At 45.2% G+C, this 14,118-nt stretch overlaps 1 protein-coding gene and 1 long non-coding RNA gene across 3 annotated transcripts in view; one reads left to right on the top strand and one right to left on the bottom strand.

Annotated features, from left to right (window-relative positions):
* Nucleotides 1-14,118, bottom strand: part of LOC134910030 (uncharacterized) — a 91,648-nt gene that overhangs the window by 57,275 nt on the left and 20,255 nt on the right. The window lies entirely within an intron of this gene.
* Nucleotides 1-14,118, top strand: part of QPCT (glutaminyl-peptide cyclotransferase) — a 277,919-nt gene that overhangs the window by 262,918 nt on the left and 883 nt on the right. The window lies entirely within an intron of this gene.

Here is a 14,118-nt window from a genome sequence, read left to right as displayed (position 1 = left end):
GCTGTAGCACGTTAACATTTAAATGGGGTAATGAGTCCCTCAGCATTCTTTCTAATAAATTTAAGGGTAGTCTTAGGCCTAGTGGGACGTAATGGATGTGTACTCATATTTAACCCGCTGCCACTCTAGACCACAAAACCACCAGATATAGAAATAACCTAGGGTCCTCACCAGTCTCAGAGAGCGGGTGAGGAGATAACAGTGTGCGGGAGAAACAATTTAGGGTGAAACAATGTGTAAAGAACAACAAAAACAACAAAAATTACTATGTATAACTTTTTATGTAAATTATAAGAACCAAGTCTCGGAGCCCAATTGGCTGCTCAAAACAGAGGCAAAAGTAATACTGGCTCGAATTAGGTAGAAGAAAGTGGAAAGAGAGAGGGAACAGCGGGACCTCCGGAGTCAAGAGGGAGCGCAAGAAAGGCAGCAAGGACAGGAGAGAAAATAAAAAAGGAACAGGGTTGAGGGAAATGAGGGTAACAAGAGTAGTGAATGGGGGGAAAAAGAAGGGGAGGGGAAACAATAGCAAAACACAATAATGCAGTGCAAATCGTGGAAATGCCTAAGAAAAACAAAAATAAAGCATAAGAAAACATGAAAATGCCAATAGTATGGATATGTGGAACCTTCGTAGCTGTTTAGTCAGCAGCATCTATCCCCGTAGTGGTATCCGCAGGAAGTGAATTCATGAAGTTCTTGGTGGAAAGGGAGGTATCCAAAATGTAAGGCTTTCCAGCATGAGAGAGCCACAATTTAGCCAGTTATAGAAGGGCGAAACGAAGACCTTTTTCAAAGAGTTCACATTGTTTCATTGATAACATTTAGGACAGTGGTTCCCAAACTGTGTGCTGTGGCTCCCTGGGGTGCCTCAGGACACTTGCAGGGGTGCCTTGGATTTGTGGTCCAGGACCAATTCAAATTATTCATGGTCAATATAATAGGCAAAACCAGTGCTGGTGGCTGCCAGTCATAAAATATGTAGACAGACAGAAGCAAATCTTTCCCCTCAACACAGTTGAACATAAGGATGACATATAAACACAATTTACTTAATTTAATATTTCTTTCCAAATTTCTCAATAAGAAACTTTTGGCCTAGGGGTGCCGTGAAAAAAATTATTATACACTATGGCGCCGTGATTCAAAAAAGTTTGGAAACCACTGATTTAGGAGAAGTCCTGTAACAAAAGGAGCTGATCATCACTGTGTGAGAATCCCAGATGTTTCCGGTAAGCCTCCAGTAGCAAAACTTTGTCCGCATAATGAAGGATTTGCATGATGACCAAGTGGGACACCCGTTGATTAGGGCAGTCTGGGCCTGGTGAACACGCTCCACAAGCAAAGATCCACTGGGAAGTGAGCACCCCAATTCATGGAAGAGACCAGTTCCATTGAATCCTTAGACTTGACGCACTTGGATAAGCCAATAATGCAAACATTGTTTAGTGTTCCTATTTTTTAGGTCCTCTAGTTTGTCTTGCATGAAGGTGAGGGGAGTCTCCTGGGTACGAATCACTTATTGCACTGCAGTGACCTCTAGGTCAGAGATCTGTTGCCTAGCCTCCAAGATACATTGGGAGTGTTGGTTAAAATGGATGAGGGCAGTGTCCAAATGATCTCTTAAAGGGGCCAGTTTTGGTCCAATAAATTAGATATGATATTGGTAATTTCTTGGGCTGAGCAAGAGGCAGGCAGGAGTTAATATTAAAAACATGCTGCTGGGGGCTGCCACTGGAAGCAGATGCAGGAGAGGGTGGTGTCACCGAGTTCTGTTTCCCATATCCCCTACCCGCCTGGTTTCCCTTGAGAACTTTGGCCTACTCGGCCACAAATTTAACCATGGTCCTAAATCTTTAAACAGAGGGAGCAGTTAATAGCAAGGTCTGCGGTTATCCAGCTACACTTTAAACAGCCAGGAAGCAAGCAGCTGTGGAGGAGAAGGAGCAGAGCCACAGAGTGAGAAAGAAGACAGAGTGGCTGGCCAGCCAGCCTTGGGTAAAGGAGAATTTACCTGATGTAGTGAAGATCCTCCCATGGTCCATTGTCCAGAGGACGGAGAGGGAAGCAGCACCAGTCCATTAACACTGTTGAGGGGGCTGTGCAGTAGCGCCAGGACAAATCAAAGATGGCAGCAGCAGCACCCGATACACACAGATCCGGACTCCAAGGGTTAAGAAGATGCGTTGGGGGCCAGCAGCAGCCGCTGCACACAGCCGGAGTCTTCTGCAGGTGCCGGGATGGTGTGGGTAACCTGCCTCACTCCAGCAACAGATGGTAAGGTTGTGGAGGTCAGCGGGGAGCTTTAGGAGAATGCACCCATGTTCCTGGGTCCACCCCCTGGAACACTCACTTTTATTTTTTTAAACTTTCTTTTTCCGGATGATATATTTATTTTTCAATGACGTGACCATGCACTAATCAGGGCCTGGCCATGGGCCCAAGAATTAGTTTGCATTCTGGTGGGTGGCCCCTCACTAGGGACCAGAGGACCTGATTCAAAACATCTTTCAACTGTCACAGACTGTATTTATTTTAATAATGAGATCAATAGCACTGTATATTTTATCTTCTTTCATTCAAGATAAGTGTCAATGACAAAGGGATTTTCTGTTTTGTACTTGGAGTAGTTGTTTTGAACACTTTTGGTGGCCAAAGGTCACTAAAAACATAAAAGTAAAACATAAATATTCTACACATCTGTGGATTTCACAATCTTACAAAAAGAAACAATGTGCAGATCCAACTCTATAGCTCTACTATTATCAGTAAGATAAGATAACAGAGTGAAGACATCCATGGACGGTTTCTTTGTAGTCCAGGCTCATTCAGGAACTTTGTGCCCTGTCTTTATCTAATTACATTTAATCACGCTATACAAACTAAAGGTAATTACACCCCAGCTTGCAATGTTAAGTAAAGGGGGGTACACATGGAGAGATCTGTGCTTAAATTCTAGCAATCTGACCAGATTGCTTAGAAGTTAAGCACGGACCTCTCCGTGTGTATGCCCCACAGCGATACTATCGCCGGTGCTAGATTGGCCTGCATGCAGGCCCACTCTAGCAGGTTGCTCATTTCACCGCTGGGTGAATGAGCGGCCCCCCATCCACCCCCCTCGCTCAGCACACATCGCACTGTGCTGAGCGGGGAAGAGATGTGTGCTGAGCGGTCTGTGATAGATCGCTCAGCACACATCTCTCCCCGTGTGTATGAGGCTTACGATGCTTTGTTGTTTATGTCTTAAAACCATTACAGAAGTTTGAGTGATGCAATGGGAAAGTACAAACCCTGCATTTGTAGAGACTGAAGAACAAGGAGTTTGTTCTATTCTAAAGGCAGTGGCAAACAGAAACCTTTTAGTGCAAACCCTGCAGCTCTACAACAGAAAATTAGGTGGTTTTTTTTTAGCAATGTAATCAAGCATACATTCTGAATATATATATATTAGTTTCAGCATGGCACTGGAATGTGCTTTCATTTCTATTATGATGATTTCTCAGAGGTACAGAGTCAGGGCACTGGTCTTCACCTGGGATCCCCACAAGGGGGTTTTGGCTCCGCTATAGATATCCCACATGTCATGGCACTCCGGACGAGCATCAGATGGGACTGTAGGGAGAATGGAATAGAGACACAGTAGGAGTGGAAGAAGGTACTAAGGTACAGCTGTGTGAACGTTGTAAGAAGTGACTAAGGGCCCCATATAAGTATGAGACATAACCTATCGCTAAATGGGTCATGTCATCCTTTTAGAATTTAACAAACAGTGGTAAACTAATTTTACAGCTGTTTGTCACTGTATCGCTCTCGCCATCAATAGATGTTGAGATCGATACAGTCCCCATTGCCGGCAATGGGGGCACGGGGCTGCCTTTCTGGTTTCAGCAAAGCCTTCAGGCACAGGGAGTCCTCACTGGGTGAAACAGTCATGCACTTGCGCAGACTGGCCGTCTCACATGTGAATGACACAGAAGCCCATTGCTAGCAGTGATAGCCTTCCAGCTGCAGAAAGGTGGATGCCACTGTAAAGATGGACATTGGACCTCATCAGCAAAATAAGTAATGTTAAATACCAATAGTATATTGTTTCAATACGATGCTAAACGTATGCCACTGGTATTAAGACACATTCCTAAATGGGGCCCTAAATAGTAGATGCATAGTAACAAGACATAAGCTCTAAAGTCTAGAGAATGACTAGACCCCTAGAAACGGGATGCGGTCAACATCCCGCTGGACGGGATCCCGGCGGTCGAAATACCGACGCCGGAATCCCGACCGCCACAATCCCGACATATTCTCCCTCCGTGGGTCTCCACGACACCCATAGAGGGAGAATATAATAGTGTGGCGAGCGAAGCGAGCCCGCAAGGGGCTGCGTTCCGCTCGACACCCCTGTCGGGATTGTGTAGTCAGGATTCCGGCATCGGTATTTCGACCGCCGGGATCCCATCCAGCGGGATTACGTACTGATCCCCTAGAAACCGTGTACTCGAGACTACACGGGAGGGAAATAGAACAATGGAGCACCACACACAGTGGCTATGCTTAGAACACTGGAGCACAACACACATTTATATAACTGGAACACTGGAGCACAACACAGAGCATACAATGTTGTGGTAGAGAAGAACAGCACACAGGAGTAAGATAAGGACACTGCAATACAGCACACAATGGAGAGGTTTAGAAAATTGAAGCCTGGCACGTAATGCTACTGGTATTACCTAGGAGGAAGCCAGAATAATGGACCAGAGAGGTACTGTACATCTTGATAATTGGTGCATGAAAATAGTTATTCAACCTCCTCAGGTGTGTTAGGAAACTCCAGCACTATATGTGTGAGACCCCTCGAGACGGTGATAGGGTCTTCTACCAATAACAGTAGCTCCTGTTCACACAGAGGTGTATGCACTCACCGGTACTTGAGATGCCATCTGGTCTTAAACCTCTAGCAATAGGTGCTCACAAATAGGCTGGAGACCACAAGGTAATAAACCTGGAGTGTAGCTGCAGGATGACTGGCAAGGCAAGGGTTAAGAGCAGATAGACTGGATACTGGAATGGTAAATGCAGACAGGCTTGACAGGATATGTTGACTGAAAACTGCAGGACTGAATTTGCACTGATAACTGAAGAATGAAAACTGAAGTAACAAAGTGTTGCAGGTGAAAACAACCAGGTGAGGGTTAACTGGTGGGAAGCACACAGGTGCTGGGTGTGTACTGTGATTGAAAGCAGAGTGCTGGCAGCTTGAACCTAGTAGCAGAGAGACTTGCTAGATGAATAGTGACTAAGCTGCAGTCTGTAATAACACACAATGGCTAAGATGTAGCTTGAGTATGGAGTCAGGTATGCTGGAATGCTGCATGCTTGTGACTACAGGCATGGCTGGAGTGAATAAACTCTGCTGGTGGTAACCACGGACAAATAAGCTGGAAGCACACAGAACCAGGGCTGGCAGAGTATGTTCACAGAGACTTGACAGGCGCTGTGATATGGATCATAACTGGAGGGCCACGACAAGACTAGGATACGTAGCAGGTATGAACACAGGATAGCAAGTGCAGGGCAGAATTCAACAGGGCACGGGTGCAGGACTAGTAGGGACAACACACAGCAGACTGAGGCAGGATACAAGGATGCAGGAACACAATGGCTGGGTACCAGGACGCAGGAACAGACAAGCAGGCTGGAAACTGTACAGGGTACAGCAACCATGTGACAAGCTCAGTAGGTGCAGGAACTAGGGAATATAAATGGCAACAGGAACTGGGCAGATTCGCTAATGAAAGGGAGAGCGACCAATCACAGGAGTCCTCAGGCTGGCATCATGTAACGAGGCATTCCTAACAGGTGTGCAGCATCCTAGTTGCTAGGAGACAGACAAATATACAAACAGAAATGAGCTGCAGCAGACTCCCTAACCCCCCCCCCCCCCCTCCTCCTCTGAGGGTGGACCCCAAACACTATTGTAAGTCCAAGGTGGATCTGGGGACTTGACATGACCAGACACATAAACAAGGCAGGTTTCAGAATTTTCAACGAGACTTCTTTTTTTGTCTGCGATGTTTCAGGGGTCTGACCAAGGTATGCCCAAATACATTGGGGGTAATTCAGACCTGATTGCTGGACTGCAAACTTTGCTGTCCTGTGTTCAGATAGTTGCAGCCTCCAGCGGGACTGTATATTCACCAGGCAAGTGTGCGATCCTATGTGTACAATGATCTGTTAAAATCCACTTTGTGCAGTCTCTGTGCAGCCCAGGACTAACTCCTACAGTGCGATCACAACAGGTTGATGTCACACACCCTCCCTAAAAATGCTTGGGAACGCCTTCGCATTTTCCGGACATTCCCAATAAATGGTGAGTTAACATCCACAAAGGGTTTCCTTCTGTCAATCACCTTGCAAACGCCCGTGCGATCGGATTTTTTGCACCATCCCGTCGCTGACCAGCGATGCCCTTTGCTGCTATCCAATGTGCGTGTGCATTGTGGTGCATACGCATGCGCAGTTAGTACCTGATCGCCTATCAGGTCTGAATCACACCATTTTCTGTACTGATGGTGCTCTCCATCAAAGGGATTTCACCGGCTTCAATATCATAATCTGAGTAGGAGTCTACGTCCAAAGGAAGAATTATGGTATTCTTCTTAGAGACAGATGGTACCGGCTCGGCAGAAACATTTTTTGAGTGGACACAGGCAGGATATTTGACAGACTGGACAGGTACTGGATACAGTGGCTCAGACTTGTTCACAATTCCTTTGCAAGATGAGGACAGTGAGGCATACCCAACAGTTACATTTCTGAGATGAGGTTTTGGTGAATATACTGAAGACCCTTAGCATCTCGGTTCCTGCGAACTTGATTCTTTTTGTTAGTAACCAAGTCCTTGGCTAGTAAAACAGAACCCTCAGGAGCTGCAGATGGAACGATCTCCGGTCCACCAAACCTCATGACCACAGCTTGGCTAAAGGCCCCCAAGTCCTGCAGAATCGGATCGCTGGACGCAATTAACTTGTCAGCCCACTTCGTAGCCTCCCCTCTGAAGGAAATAAGAAGAAGCGTAACAATCTCCACTGGAGAACAAAGTAGAGCCACATCTAAGGACTGCAACATTAAATCATGAAACTGTTCCAGCTTTCTGTAAAAGATGACAGGACCTGGATCTTGGTCCTCAGGACCAACAGGGCGTGAACTCCCTCCCTGGGATTGACAGGATTGAAGGTTCTTTTCTGGGAGCGGGAGGACATGAGGTTCTTCTTTAGAACCAGCAGGGCATGAGTCCCTCTTGTGGGACAGGCAAGAACAGTCAGAATGGTTTTAGGGGTTGTAGCAGGAAGATCTTGACTGGAACTGGAAATAAGAGTCTGGATCTTTGTCTTTAAGAGGAGGTTGTGATTTCCCTGCTGAAATAATTGGTTGGGACTTCTCAGGAATCACAGGGTCAGATGCCCCACCAAGGGCTACAGAAACATGAGTCTCTTTAATGGACATGACATGAACAAACTCTCCCTAGGTCACAGCTGGAATGTTCCCTTCTGCGTACACGGCAAGATCTACCCCATCTGGGGTCTCAGCTGGAATTTTCCCTTCTGGAGTCCCAGATGGAATCTTCCCCTCTGGGGGCTCGGCAGCATCTACCCCTCCTAGGGCCTCTACTGGAATTTCTCCTTCAGGGATCGTAGGTGATAATACCTCTCCAGAGCTCTCAGCAAGAATTACTCCTCTTTGGGTAGAAGGATCATATGCCCCTCCTGAGGCTGCATTACCAGATGTCCCTCTTAGCACTGGAGATTTGGATGCCCCTTCTGGGGTCCGAACATTGTACCCCTCACCTGGGGTGAGTACCTCAGACTCCCCTCCCGGGGTCTGCACATTGTACACTCTTCCTGGAATCAATGCGCCATGCATTCCTTCTGAAGCCTGACCATCGGAGTCCCCTTCAGGAGTCAGGACATCGGTTGCCCCTTCAGAGATCAAGACCTTTGCTGAGACATTGAATACCCTACTTTTTTTGTCTCATTTGCTTGATTTGGTTCTCTTTATCTACTTTTAGGACTTTTGTGAAACTGAGGAAGTTTTAGGCCAAATTTCAGCAGAAATATAGAAAATTCTTAAGGGTTCACAAACTTTCAAGCACCACTGTACATGGCCGACGAGGAGGGGGGAGCGGATACAAATTACTTGCTGCCTCCTCTCCCTCTTGTCTTCAGAATTTCTCCCCAGCACTGCACATGCAGTCTCCTGTACCTGTGCGGGAGGAAGGGGAAATCGCACTGATCGCACGCTGCATTCCTCCGTACAAAACAGCTTCAACTCTGTTATGTTGGTGGATTTCCTCCCATGAACTGCTCACTTCAGGTCCGTCCACAACATTTCAATTGGATTAAGGTCAGGACTTTCACTTGGCCATTCAAAAACTAAAAATGTATTTTTCTTTAACCATTCTTTGTGTGAATGACTCGTGTGCTTTGGGTCATTGTCTTACTGCATGACCCATGTTCTCTTGAGATGCAGCTCATGGACAGATGTCCTGACATCTTCCTTTAGAATCTTCTGGTATGATTCAGAATTCATTGTCTAATCAATAATGGCAAATTGTCCAGCGCCAGATGCAACAAAACATGCCCAAACCATGATACCACCAACATTGTGTTTCACGGATGGTATGACGGTTTTATGCTGAAATGCAGCGTTCTCTATTCTCCAAGCATAATGCTTCTCATTAATCCAAAGAGCTCTATTATGGACTCCTCTTTCCACAAAACATTGTACCAATAACCTTTTGGCTTGTCCATGTGATCTTTAGCAAACTGCAGATGGGTAGAAATGTTCTATTTGAAGAGCAACAGCTTTCTCCTTACAATCCTACCATGCACACCATTTTTGTTCAGTGTTCTCCTGATGGTGGACTCATGAACATTAGCATTAGCAAATATGAGAGAGGCTTTCAGTTGCTTAGCGGTTACCTTGGGTTCCTTTGTGACCTTTCAAACTATTAGGCACCTTGTTTTTGGCGTGATCTATGTTGATCAACCACTCCTGGGGAGGGTACTAATGGTCTGGAATTTCCTCTATTATTTATACAATATAACTGTTGATTGGTGGAGTCCAAACTCTTAAGATATGTTTTTTTAACCTATCCAGCCTGATAAGTATCAGCAACTCTTCTTCTGCGGTCCTCAGAAATCTCCTTTATTAGTGGCATGATACACTACTACAAACATATGTGGTGAACATCAGACTTTGATAGATCCCATATCTATTAAAAAGACAGGTTGTCCACTCACACCTGACTGTCATCCCATAGATTGTAAATACCTGACTTCCTGTGCCTGCAGTAACATCTGAAGTCCACGATGCATAAAGCAGACTACCCAACAACATTTTGCTGGGCACCACTTTTCAATGGTTCCTGAATATATTTTAGTCACATGGAGGGAGTTTTTTGTTGTCTTCCACAGTGCTGATTGGTGGATAAAGCTGAATATGAGAATTCTATAAATGTTGTATTTTCAAAGTTACCTGGCAATTCAAAGATGTCATTTGTCTTGCTTTGATAATAAACTAATATCCCTGCTGAATACAACACTCTTAGGGGTAAATATACTCAAATTCTTGTTTTGCCTGAGTTCAGACTCTGGTGGTTATGGTCAGGGCCGGTGTTAGGGTGTTCGGTGCCCCCCTGCAAATGATAAATTTGTGCCTTCCCATATTTTACAAAGGGACAGTGTGCAGCAAAAGGGGTGTAGTCTCACAAGGAAGGGGTGTGACCAGACAATAGTACCCCCATTTCCAATTACGCCACACAATAGCACAATCTTATTTACATTACCCTGCGCATAGTAGTGCTGTTTATACACATAATGTCCCCAGTAGTGGCACCGGTTATATTCATAATAGCCCCTGTAGTAGCACCAGTTATACACAGTAGCGCCGGTTATATATAATGCCCTCAGAAGTGCCATTTATACAAATTATTTTTTTTCCCCCTCCCACCAGTGGTGCAAATATAAAAAATGTGATAGTGGTAATGTGTGCTCGCGCCGAAGGCGCAGGTGCCAAAAAAATGGGTGTGGCCAAATGACACATGGGGTGTGGCCAATGAAAACGGGGGCAGGATACACATATGGTGGGCCAGATATGCTCCTACAGTGCCTGATATGCCCCCACAGTGCCAGATACACGAATGTCCCACAGTGCCAGATACACAAATGCCCCCAGCAATGCCATCTATGCCCCCACAGTGCCAGATACGCCCCCACTGTGCCAGATACACATATGCCCCACAGTGCCAGACATGCTCCACAGTGCCAGATACACAGTGCCCCACAGTGCCAGATACACATTGCCCCACAGTGCCAGATACACTGCCTTCCACACACACACACACACACACACACACACACACATACTGTAGATACACATAGATAGATATACACACAGATACACACACATTCTCACTCACGCTCCTTCAGCATACCATCTGATTGGCTAAATTTGTAGCAGTTTCTGTCCTCTTCAGCCTGGTTCCGTGTAGCTCCATTCCTCTGTGCTGTGTAGCTCTGCCCCCTTTTTGGCCACTGCAGGGCCGGTAGGGGAAAGCTTCAAGCTGCCGGCGCCGCTGCCTGTTAAACTGTGTGACAGGCACAGCAGCTGGCAGCAGCAGCAGGGGGCCCAGGTGCAGCAGCGTGGATGCAGAGCAGGGAGAGCGCCTCTCCACCCTGGCGCCTACCTGCTTTGCATCCCTTTGCTGAGCGGGTAGCGCCGTGCCTGGTTACGGTCATACGCAGGTGTACTTTCTTACAGAAATCTCAGTAATTTACTAAGTTGCTGTGTTTTATGGAATTGTGTTTTCCGATGGTGTATGCAGTCTTGTTTGGCTGCCAGGTAAATTTACTAAGATTTAAGTTTTGCCAAAGTTCAGACTTTGGTGGTTACGGTCGTACACAGGTGTACTTTGTTAAAGAAATCTCAGTCATTTACTAAGCTCCTGTGTTTTATGGAATTGTGTTTTCCGATGGTGTATGCAATCATGTTTGGCTGCCGGGTTTGCTGCAGCCAAACACTCCCGAACTGAAGCCTGCACAGACCAGTGAAATCAGTGCAGTGCTTCTCTGTCTAAATGTTAAATAAAAAAACTGTGGTCCTCCCTTCTAAGCATAACCAGCCCCGGGCTCTATGAGCTGGTCCTGGTTCTAAAAATACAAGGGGTGGATCGTGCGATTCCTGTGTATTTAAAGAATCAGCCCCGGGCTCTTTGACTACATGGAAAAAAAGGATGTAGGAGACCCCTGTCTTTTTAAAACCAGCACATGGCTCCTCTAGCCAAGGAGGTAATGCCACAGCCGTATAACACATTTATGCTGGTCCCTGCATTACATCCCCAACTAGTCAGCCTGGCCGGGGTTCTCTGGAGGAGTGGGGACCCCCTCAATAAAGGTCATCCCCCCCAGGGCACCCAATGGCCAGGGCTATGTCCGCCACCTGTAGGCTGTGGGTGATGAGTTCATAGCAATTAAGTGTAAAAGTAAAATGTAATATTGTGTTTTACTGGTGGAAATACAGGCCCCAGCAAGCCTTCCCTGCATGCTGGTACTTTGAGAACCATAAGTACCAGGATGCGGGGCATTAAAGGGCCCACTGGTACTTATAGTCCCACTAGAAAAAAACTAATATTACAATAAAGACACTGCACACACACCGTTCAAAGTAGAACTTTAATAAAACACTCTTGCACACACACAGTCACACTTACTTACACACACACACACACACACACACACACACACACACACACACACACACACTCACACACCTACTTACCTACAATCTCCTGTAGCCCTTTGGTCCCCTTGTCCTTTAGAAATCCATACGTAATCTGTAAAAAAACAAAAAACATTCTCACCTATTTCCTGTGTAGATCGGTCCTCTTCGGTCCATGTAGGCATCCAGGGGCTAATAATAAAAATGAATAATAATAAAATAATAAACGAAAAACCTAATTTCAAACAGACATAAGGGAATCCATAGGTTTAGCTGAAGTTGCTCGTCAATTCCTGAAGCCGCCACTGTAGACTATACTTCTAATGTTAAAAATATAGATGGTGAGTTGATTGTCTGGCTTTTCAGTGGTGTTCTGTTGGTTTGGGCTTTAGTAAACTGGAAAACTGCTTAAAAACACCAAACCAATGTTTAGTAAATAAACTCCTTTCATCATGTTTCAGTTGGCATATGTTGCGCTCTCTCTCTCGCTCTCATTTCGAATTGAGCACAATTTGTGTCTCAAATATATTCACAGATGCAGGCACCAAAAATTGTGTTCTTACAGGGATATGTTGTACTGCACATATATTAAGAAACATACAACAGCATTTTGCTTTAGAATATAAAGAAATTAACTTGAATTGTATCAATGATTTCATTGTATTAATGAACCTCAATGATACAGTTCATGAATGAACCTCAAAGACGTTCATTCATAGCCCACTTTAGGCCTGCACACAAGTAGTAAATCAGAGTGGCCTACTGAAGCAGGTCTAGATTGGTTACTTTTGGACATCCCTTGCATTTGTGTTTCAGAAAAAAGATGGAAAAGAAAAGAAAGAAGAACATCCCTTAGTATTGGGGGAAAGGGGTTACTAAGGGTCAGGGGAGTGTCTATTTAAATTAAGGGAATTTTAATGCATTTTAAGTGTTTGTTTTTTTCTTTGGTTGTTTTTATTAAAACAGATTTTACTATTTGTCACAACAGGTCCTGAATGCCAGGACATACTGATGTTTGTACTTCTATAAGAACCAATATGCTCTGATGGGTAATTGGTATTCTGTCACTTGTAGTTCTACACAAGTCAGCATACCAAGAAAGAATACCAAATATTAAAATACTGTATTTTTACTTTTAACAATAATCACTGCAACACTCACTGCCGAAGGGAGTTGAGTTGAATCCCGGAGATATCCACACAGGGCTGGATTTTCCTAGTGGGGGTCTGTTATAATATACCCAGCTCAGTCTGTCAAATCCTGATTCTGGCTGCAACACTGTGCAATAGTCTCCTGACACTTATATATATCTTGTAATATGCACGCTTGCATTTACAAGAACACAACTTAACTGCACTCTGCCTAGGCTTATGCTCACCCATAACTTCCCCACCCCCCTTTCTGTTTCTAAAAGGAGTTGCAAGTATAAGATGCTGCCACAGTGGTGCATGCAGGGGGGTTTCTGAGTACCAAGAAACCCCCTCTGATGGACCTATTTAAAAAAAATCTCAGCCATGGTCTGACGGCTGGCAATTGTAGCCCTGCCCCCTCACGGCAATATGCCGCGAATTGCGTGTCAGGAGAGGGGGCGGAGCCAATATGATATTCTCATATAAGCATATCATATCAGCTCCGCCCCCTCCTGCTGTCCCACAAATCACGGCATATAGCTGCGAGGAAGGGGGGGGGGGGCTACAGCTGCTGGACTAGGTATGCCACGGGGGGCTTAGTGATTAAAAGTGCCCCAGCCCTGCATTAATGACCCCTGCGGCTTCCTCTTCCCTCAGGGCAGGGCAGTCTCCAACAGTAAGTGTACTGTATGTATGTGTGTTTGTGTTCTATGCATCTGTGTGTATATGTATATTTCATGAGTGTATACACTGTATTTATGTGTTTGTGTTCTGTGTATGTATATGTATGTATTTATGTGTTCTATGAGTGTGTGTACTGTTTATATGTATGTTTGTGTGTTCTTGTGTGCGTTTGTGTGTATGTGTCCTATGTAACGTGTGTATATATATATATATATATATATATATATATATATATATACAGTATATCTATATATATATATATATATATATATATGTGTGTGCGTGTGTGTGTGCATGTACACACTCGTGCGCACATAAGACCTGATTCAGAGAAGGACACAGATAGCTCCATACGCAGCAAGATCTGCATCCATCATGTGTGGTCCCGCCTCACAATGAATTGCGGACGCATCAAATTAAGGTTGAACTCTGGTTGCGCTGTCAGACGGTCCATCGCCATTTTTTTAACCAGAACATCACATAGCCACCCCAAAAACGCTCCCGGCGTCGCCACACCAGAAAGATG

The sequence above is a fragment of the Pseudophryne corroboree genome, chromosome 4 (assembly GCF_028390025.1).
Source record: "Pseudophryne corroboree isolate aPseCor3 chromosome 4, aPseCor3.hap2, whole genome shotgun sequence".
Taxonomy (NCBI): domain Eukaryota; kingdom Metazoa; phylum Chordata; class Amphibia; order Anura; family Myobatrachidae; genus Pseudophryne; species Pseudophryne corroboree.
This window is presented reverse-complemented; position numbering and strand designations above follow the sequence as displayed.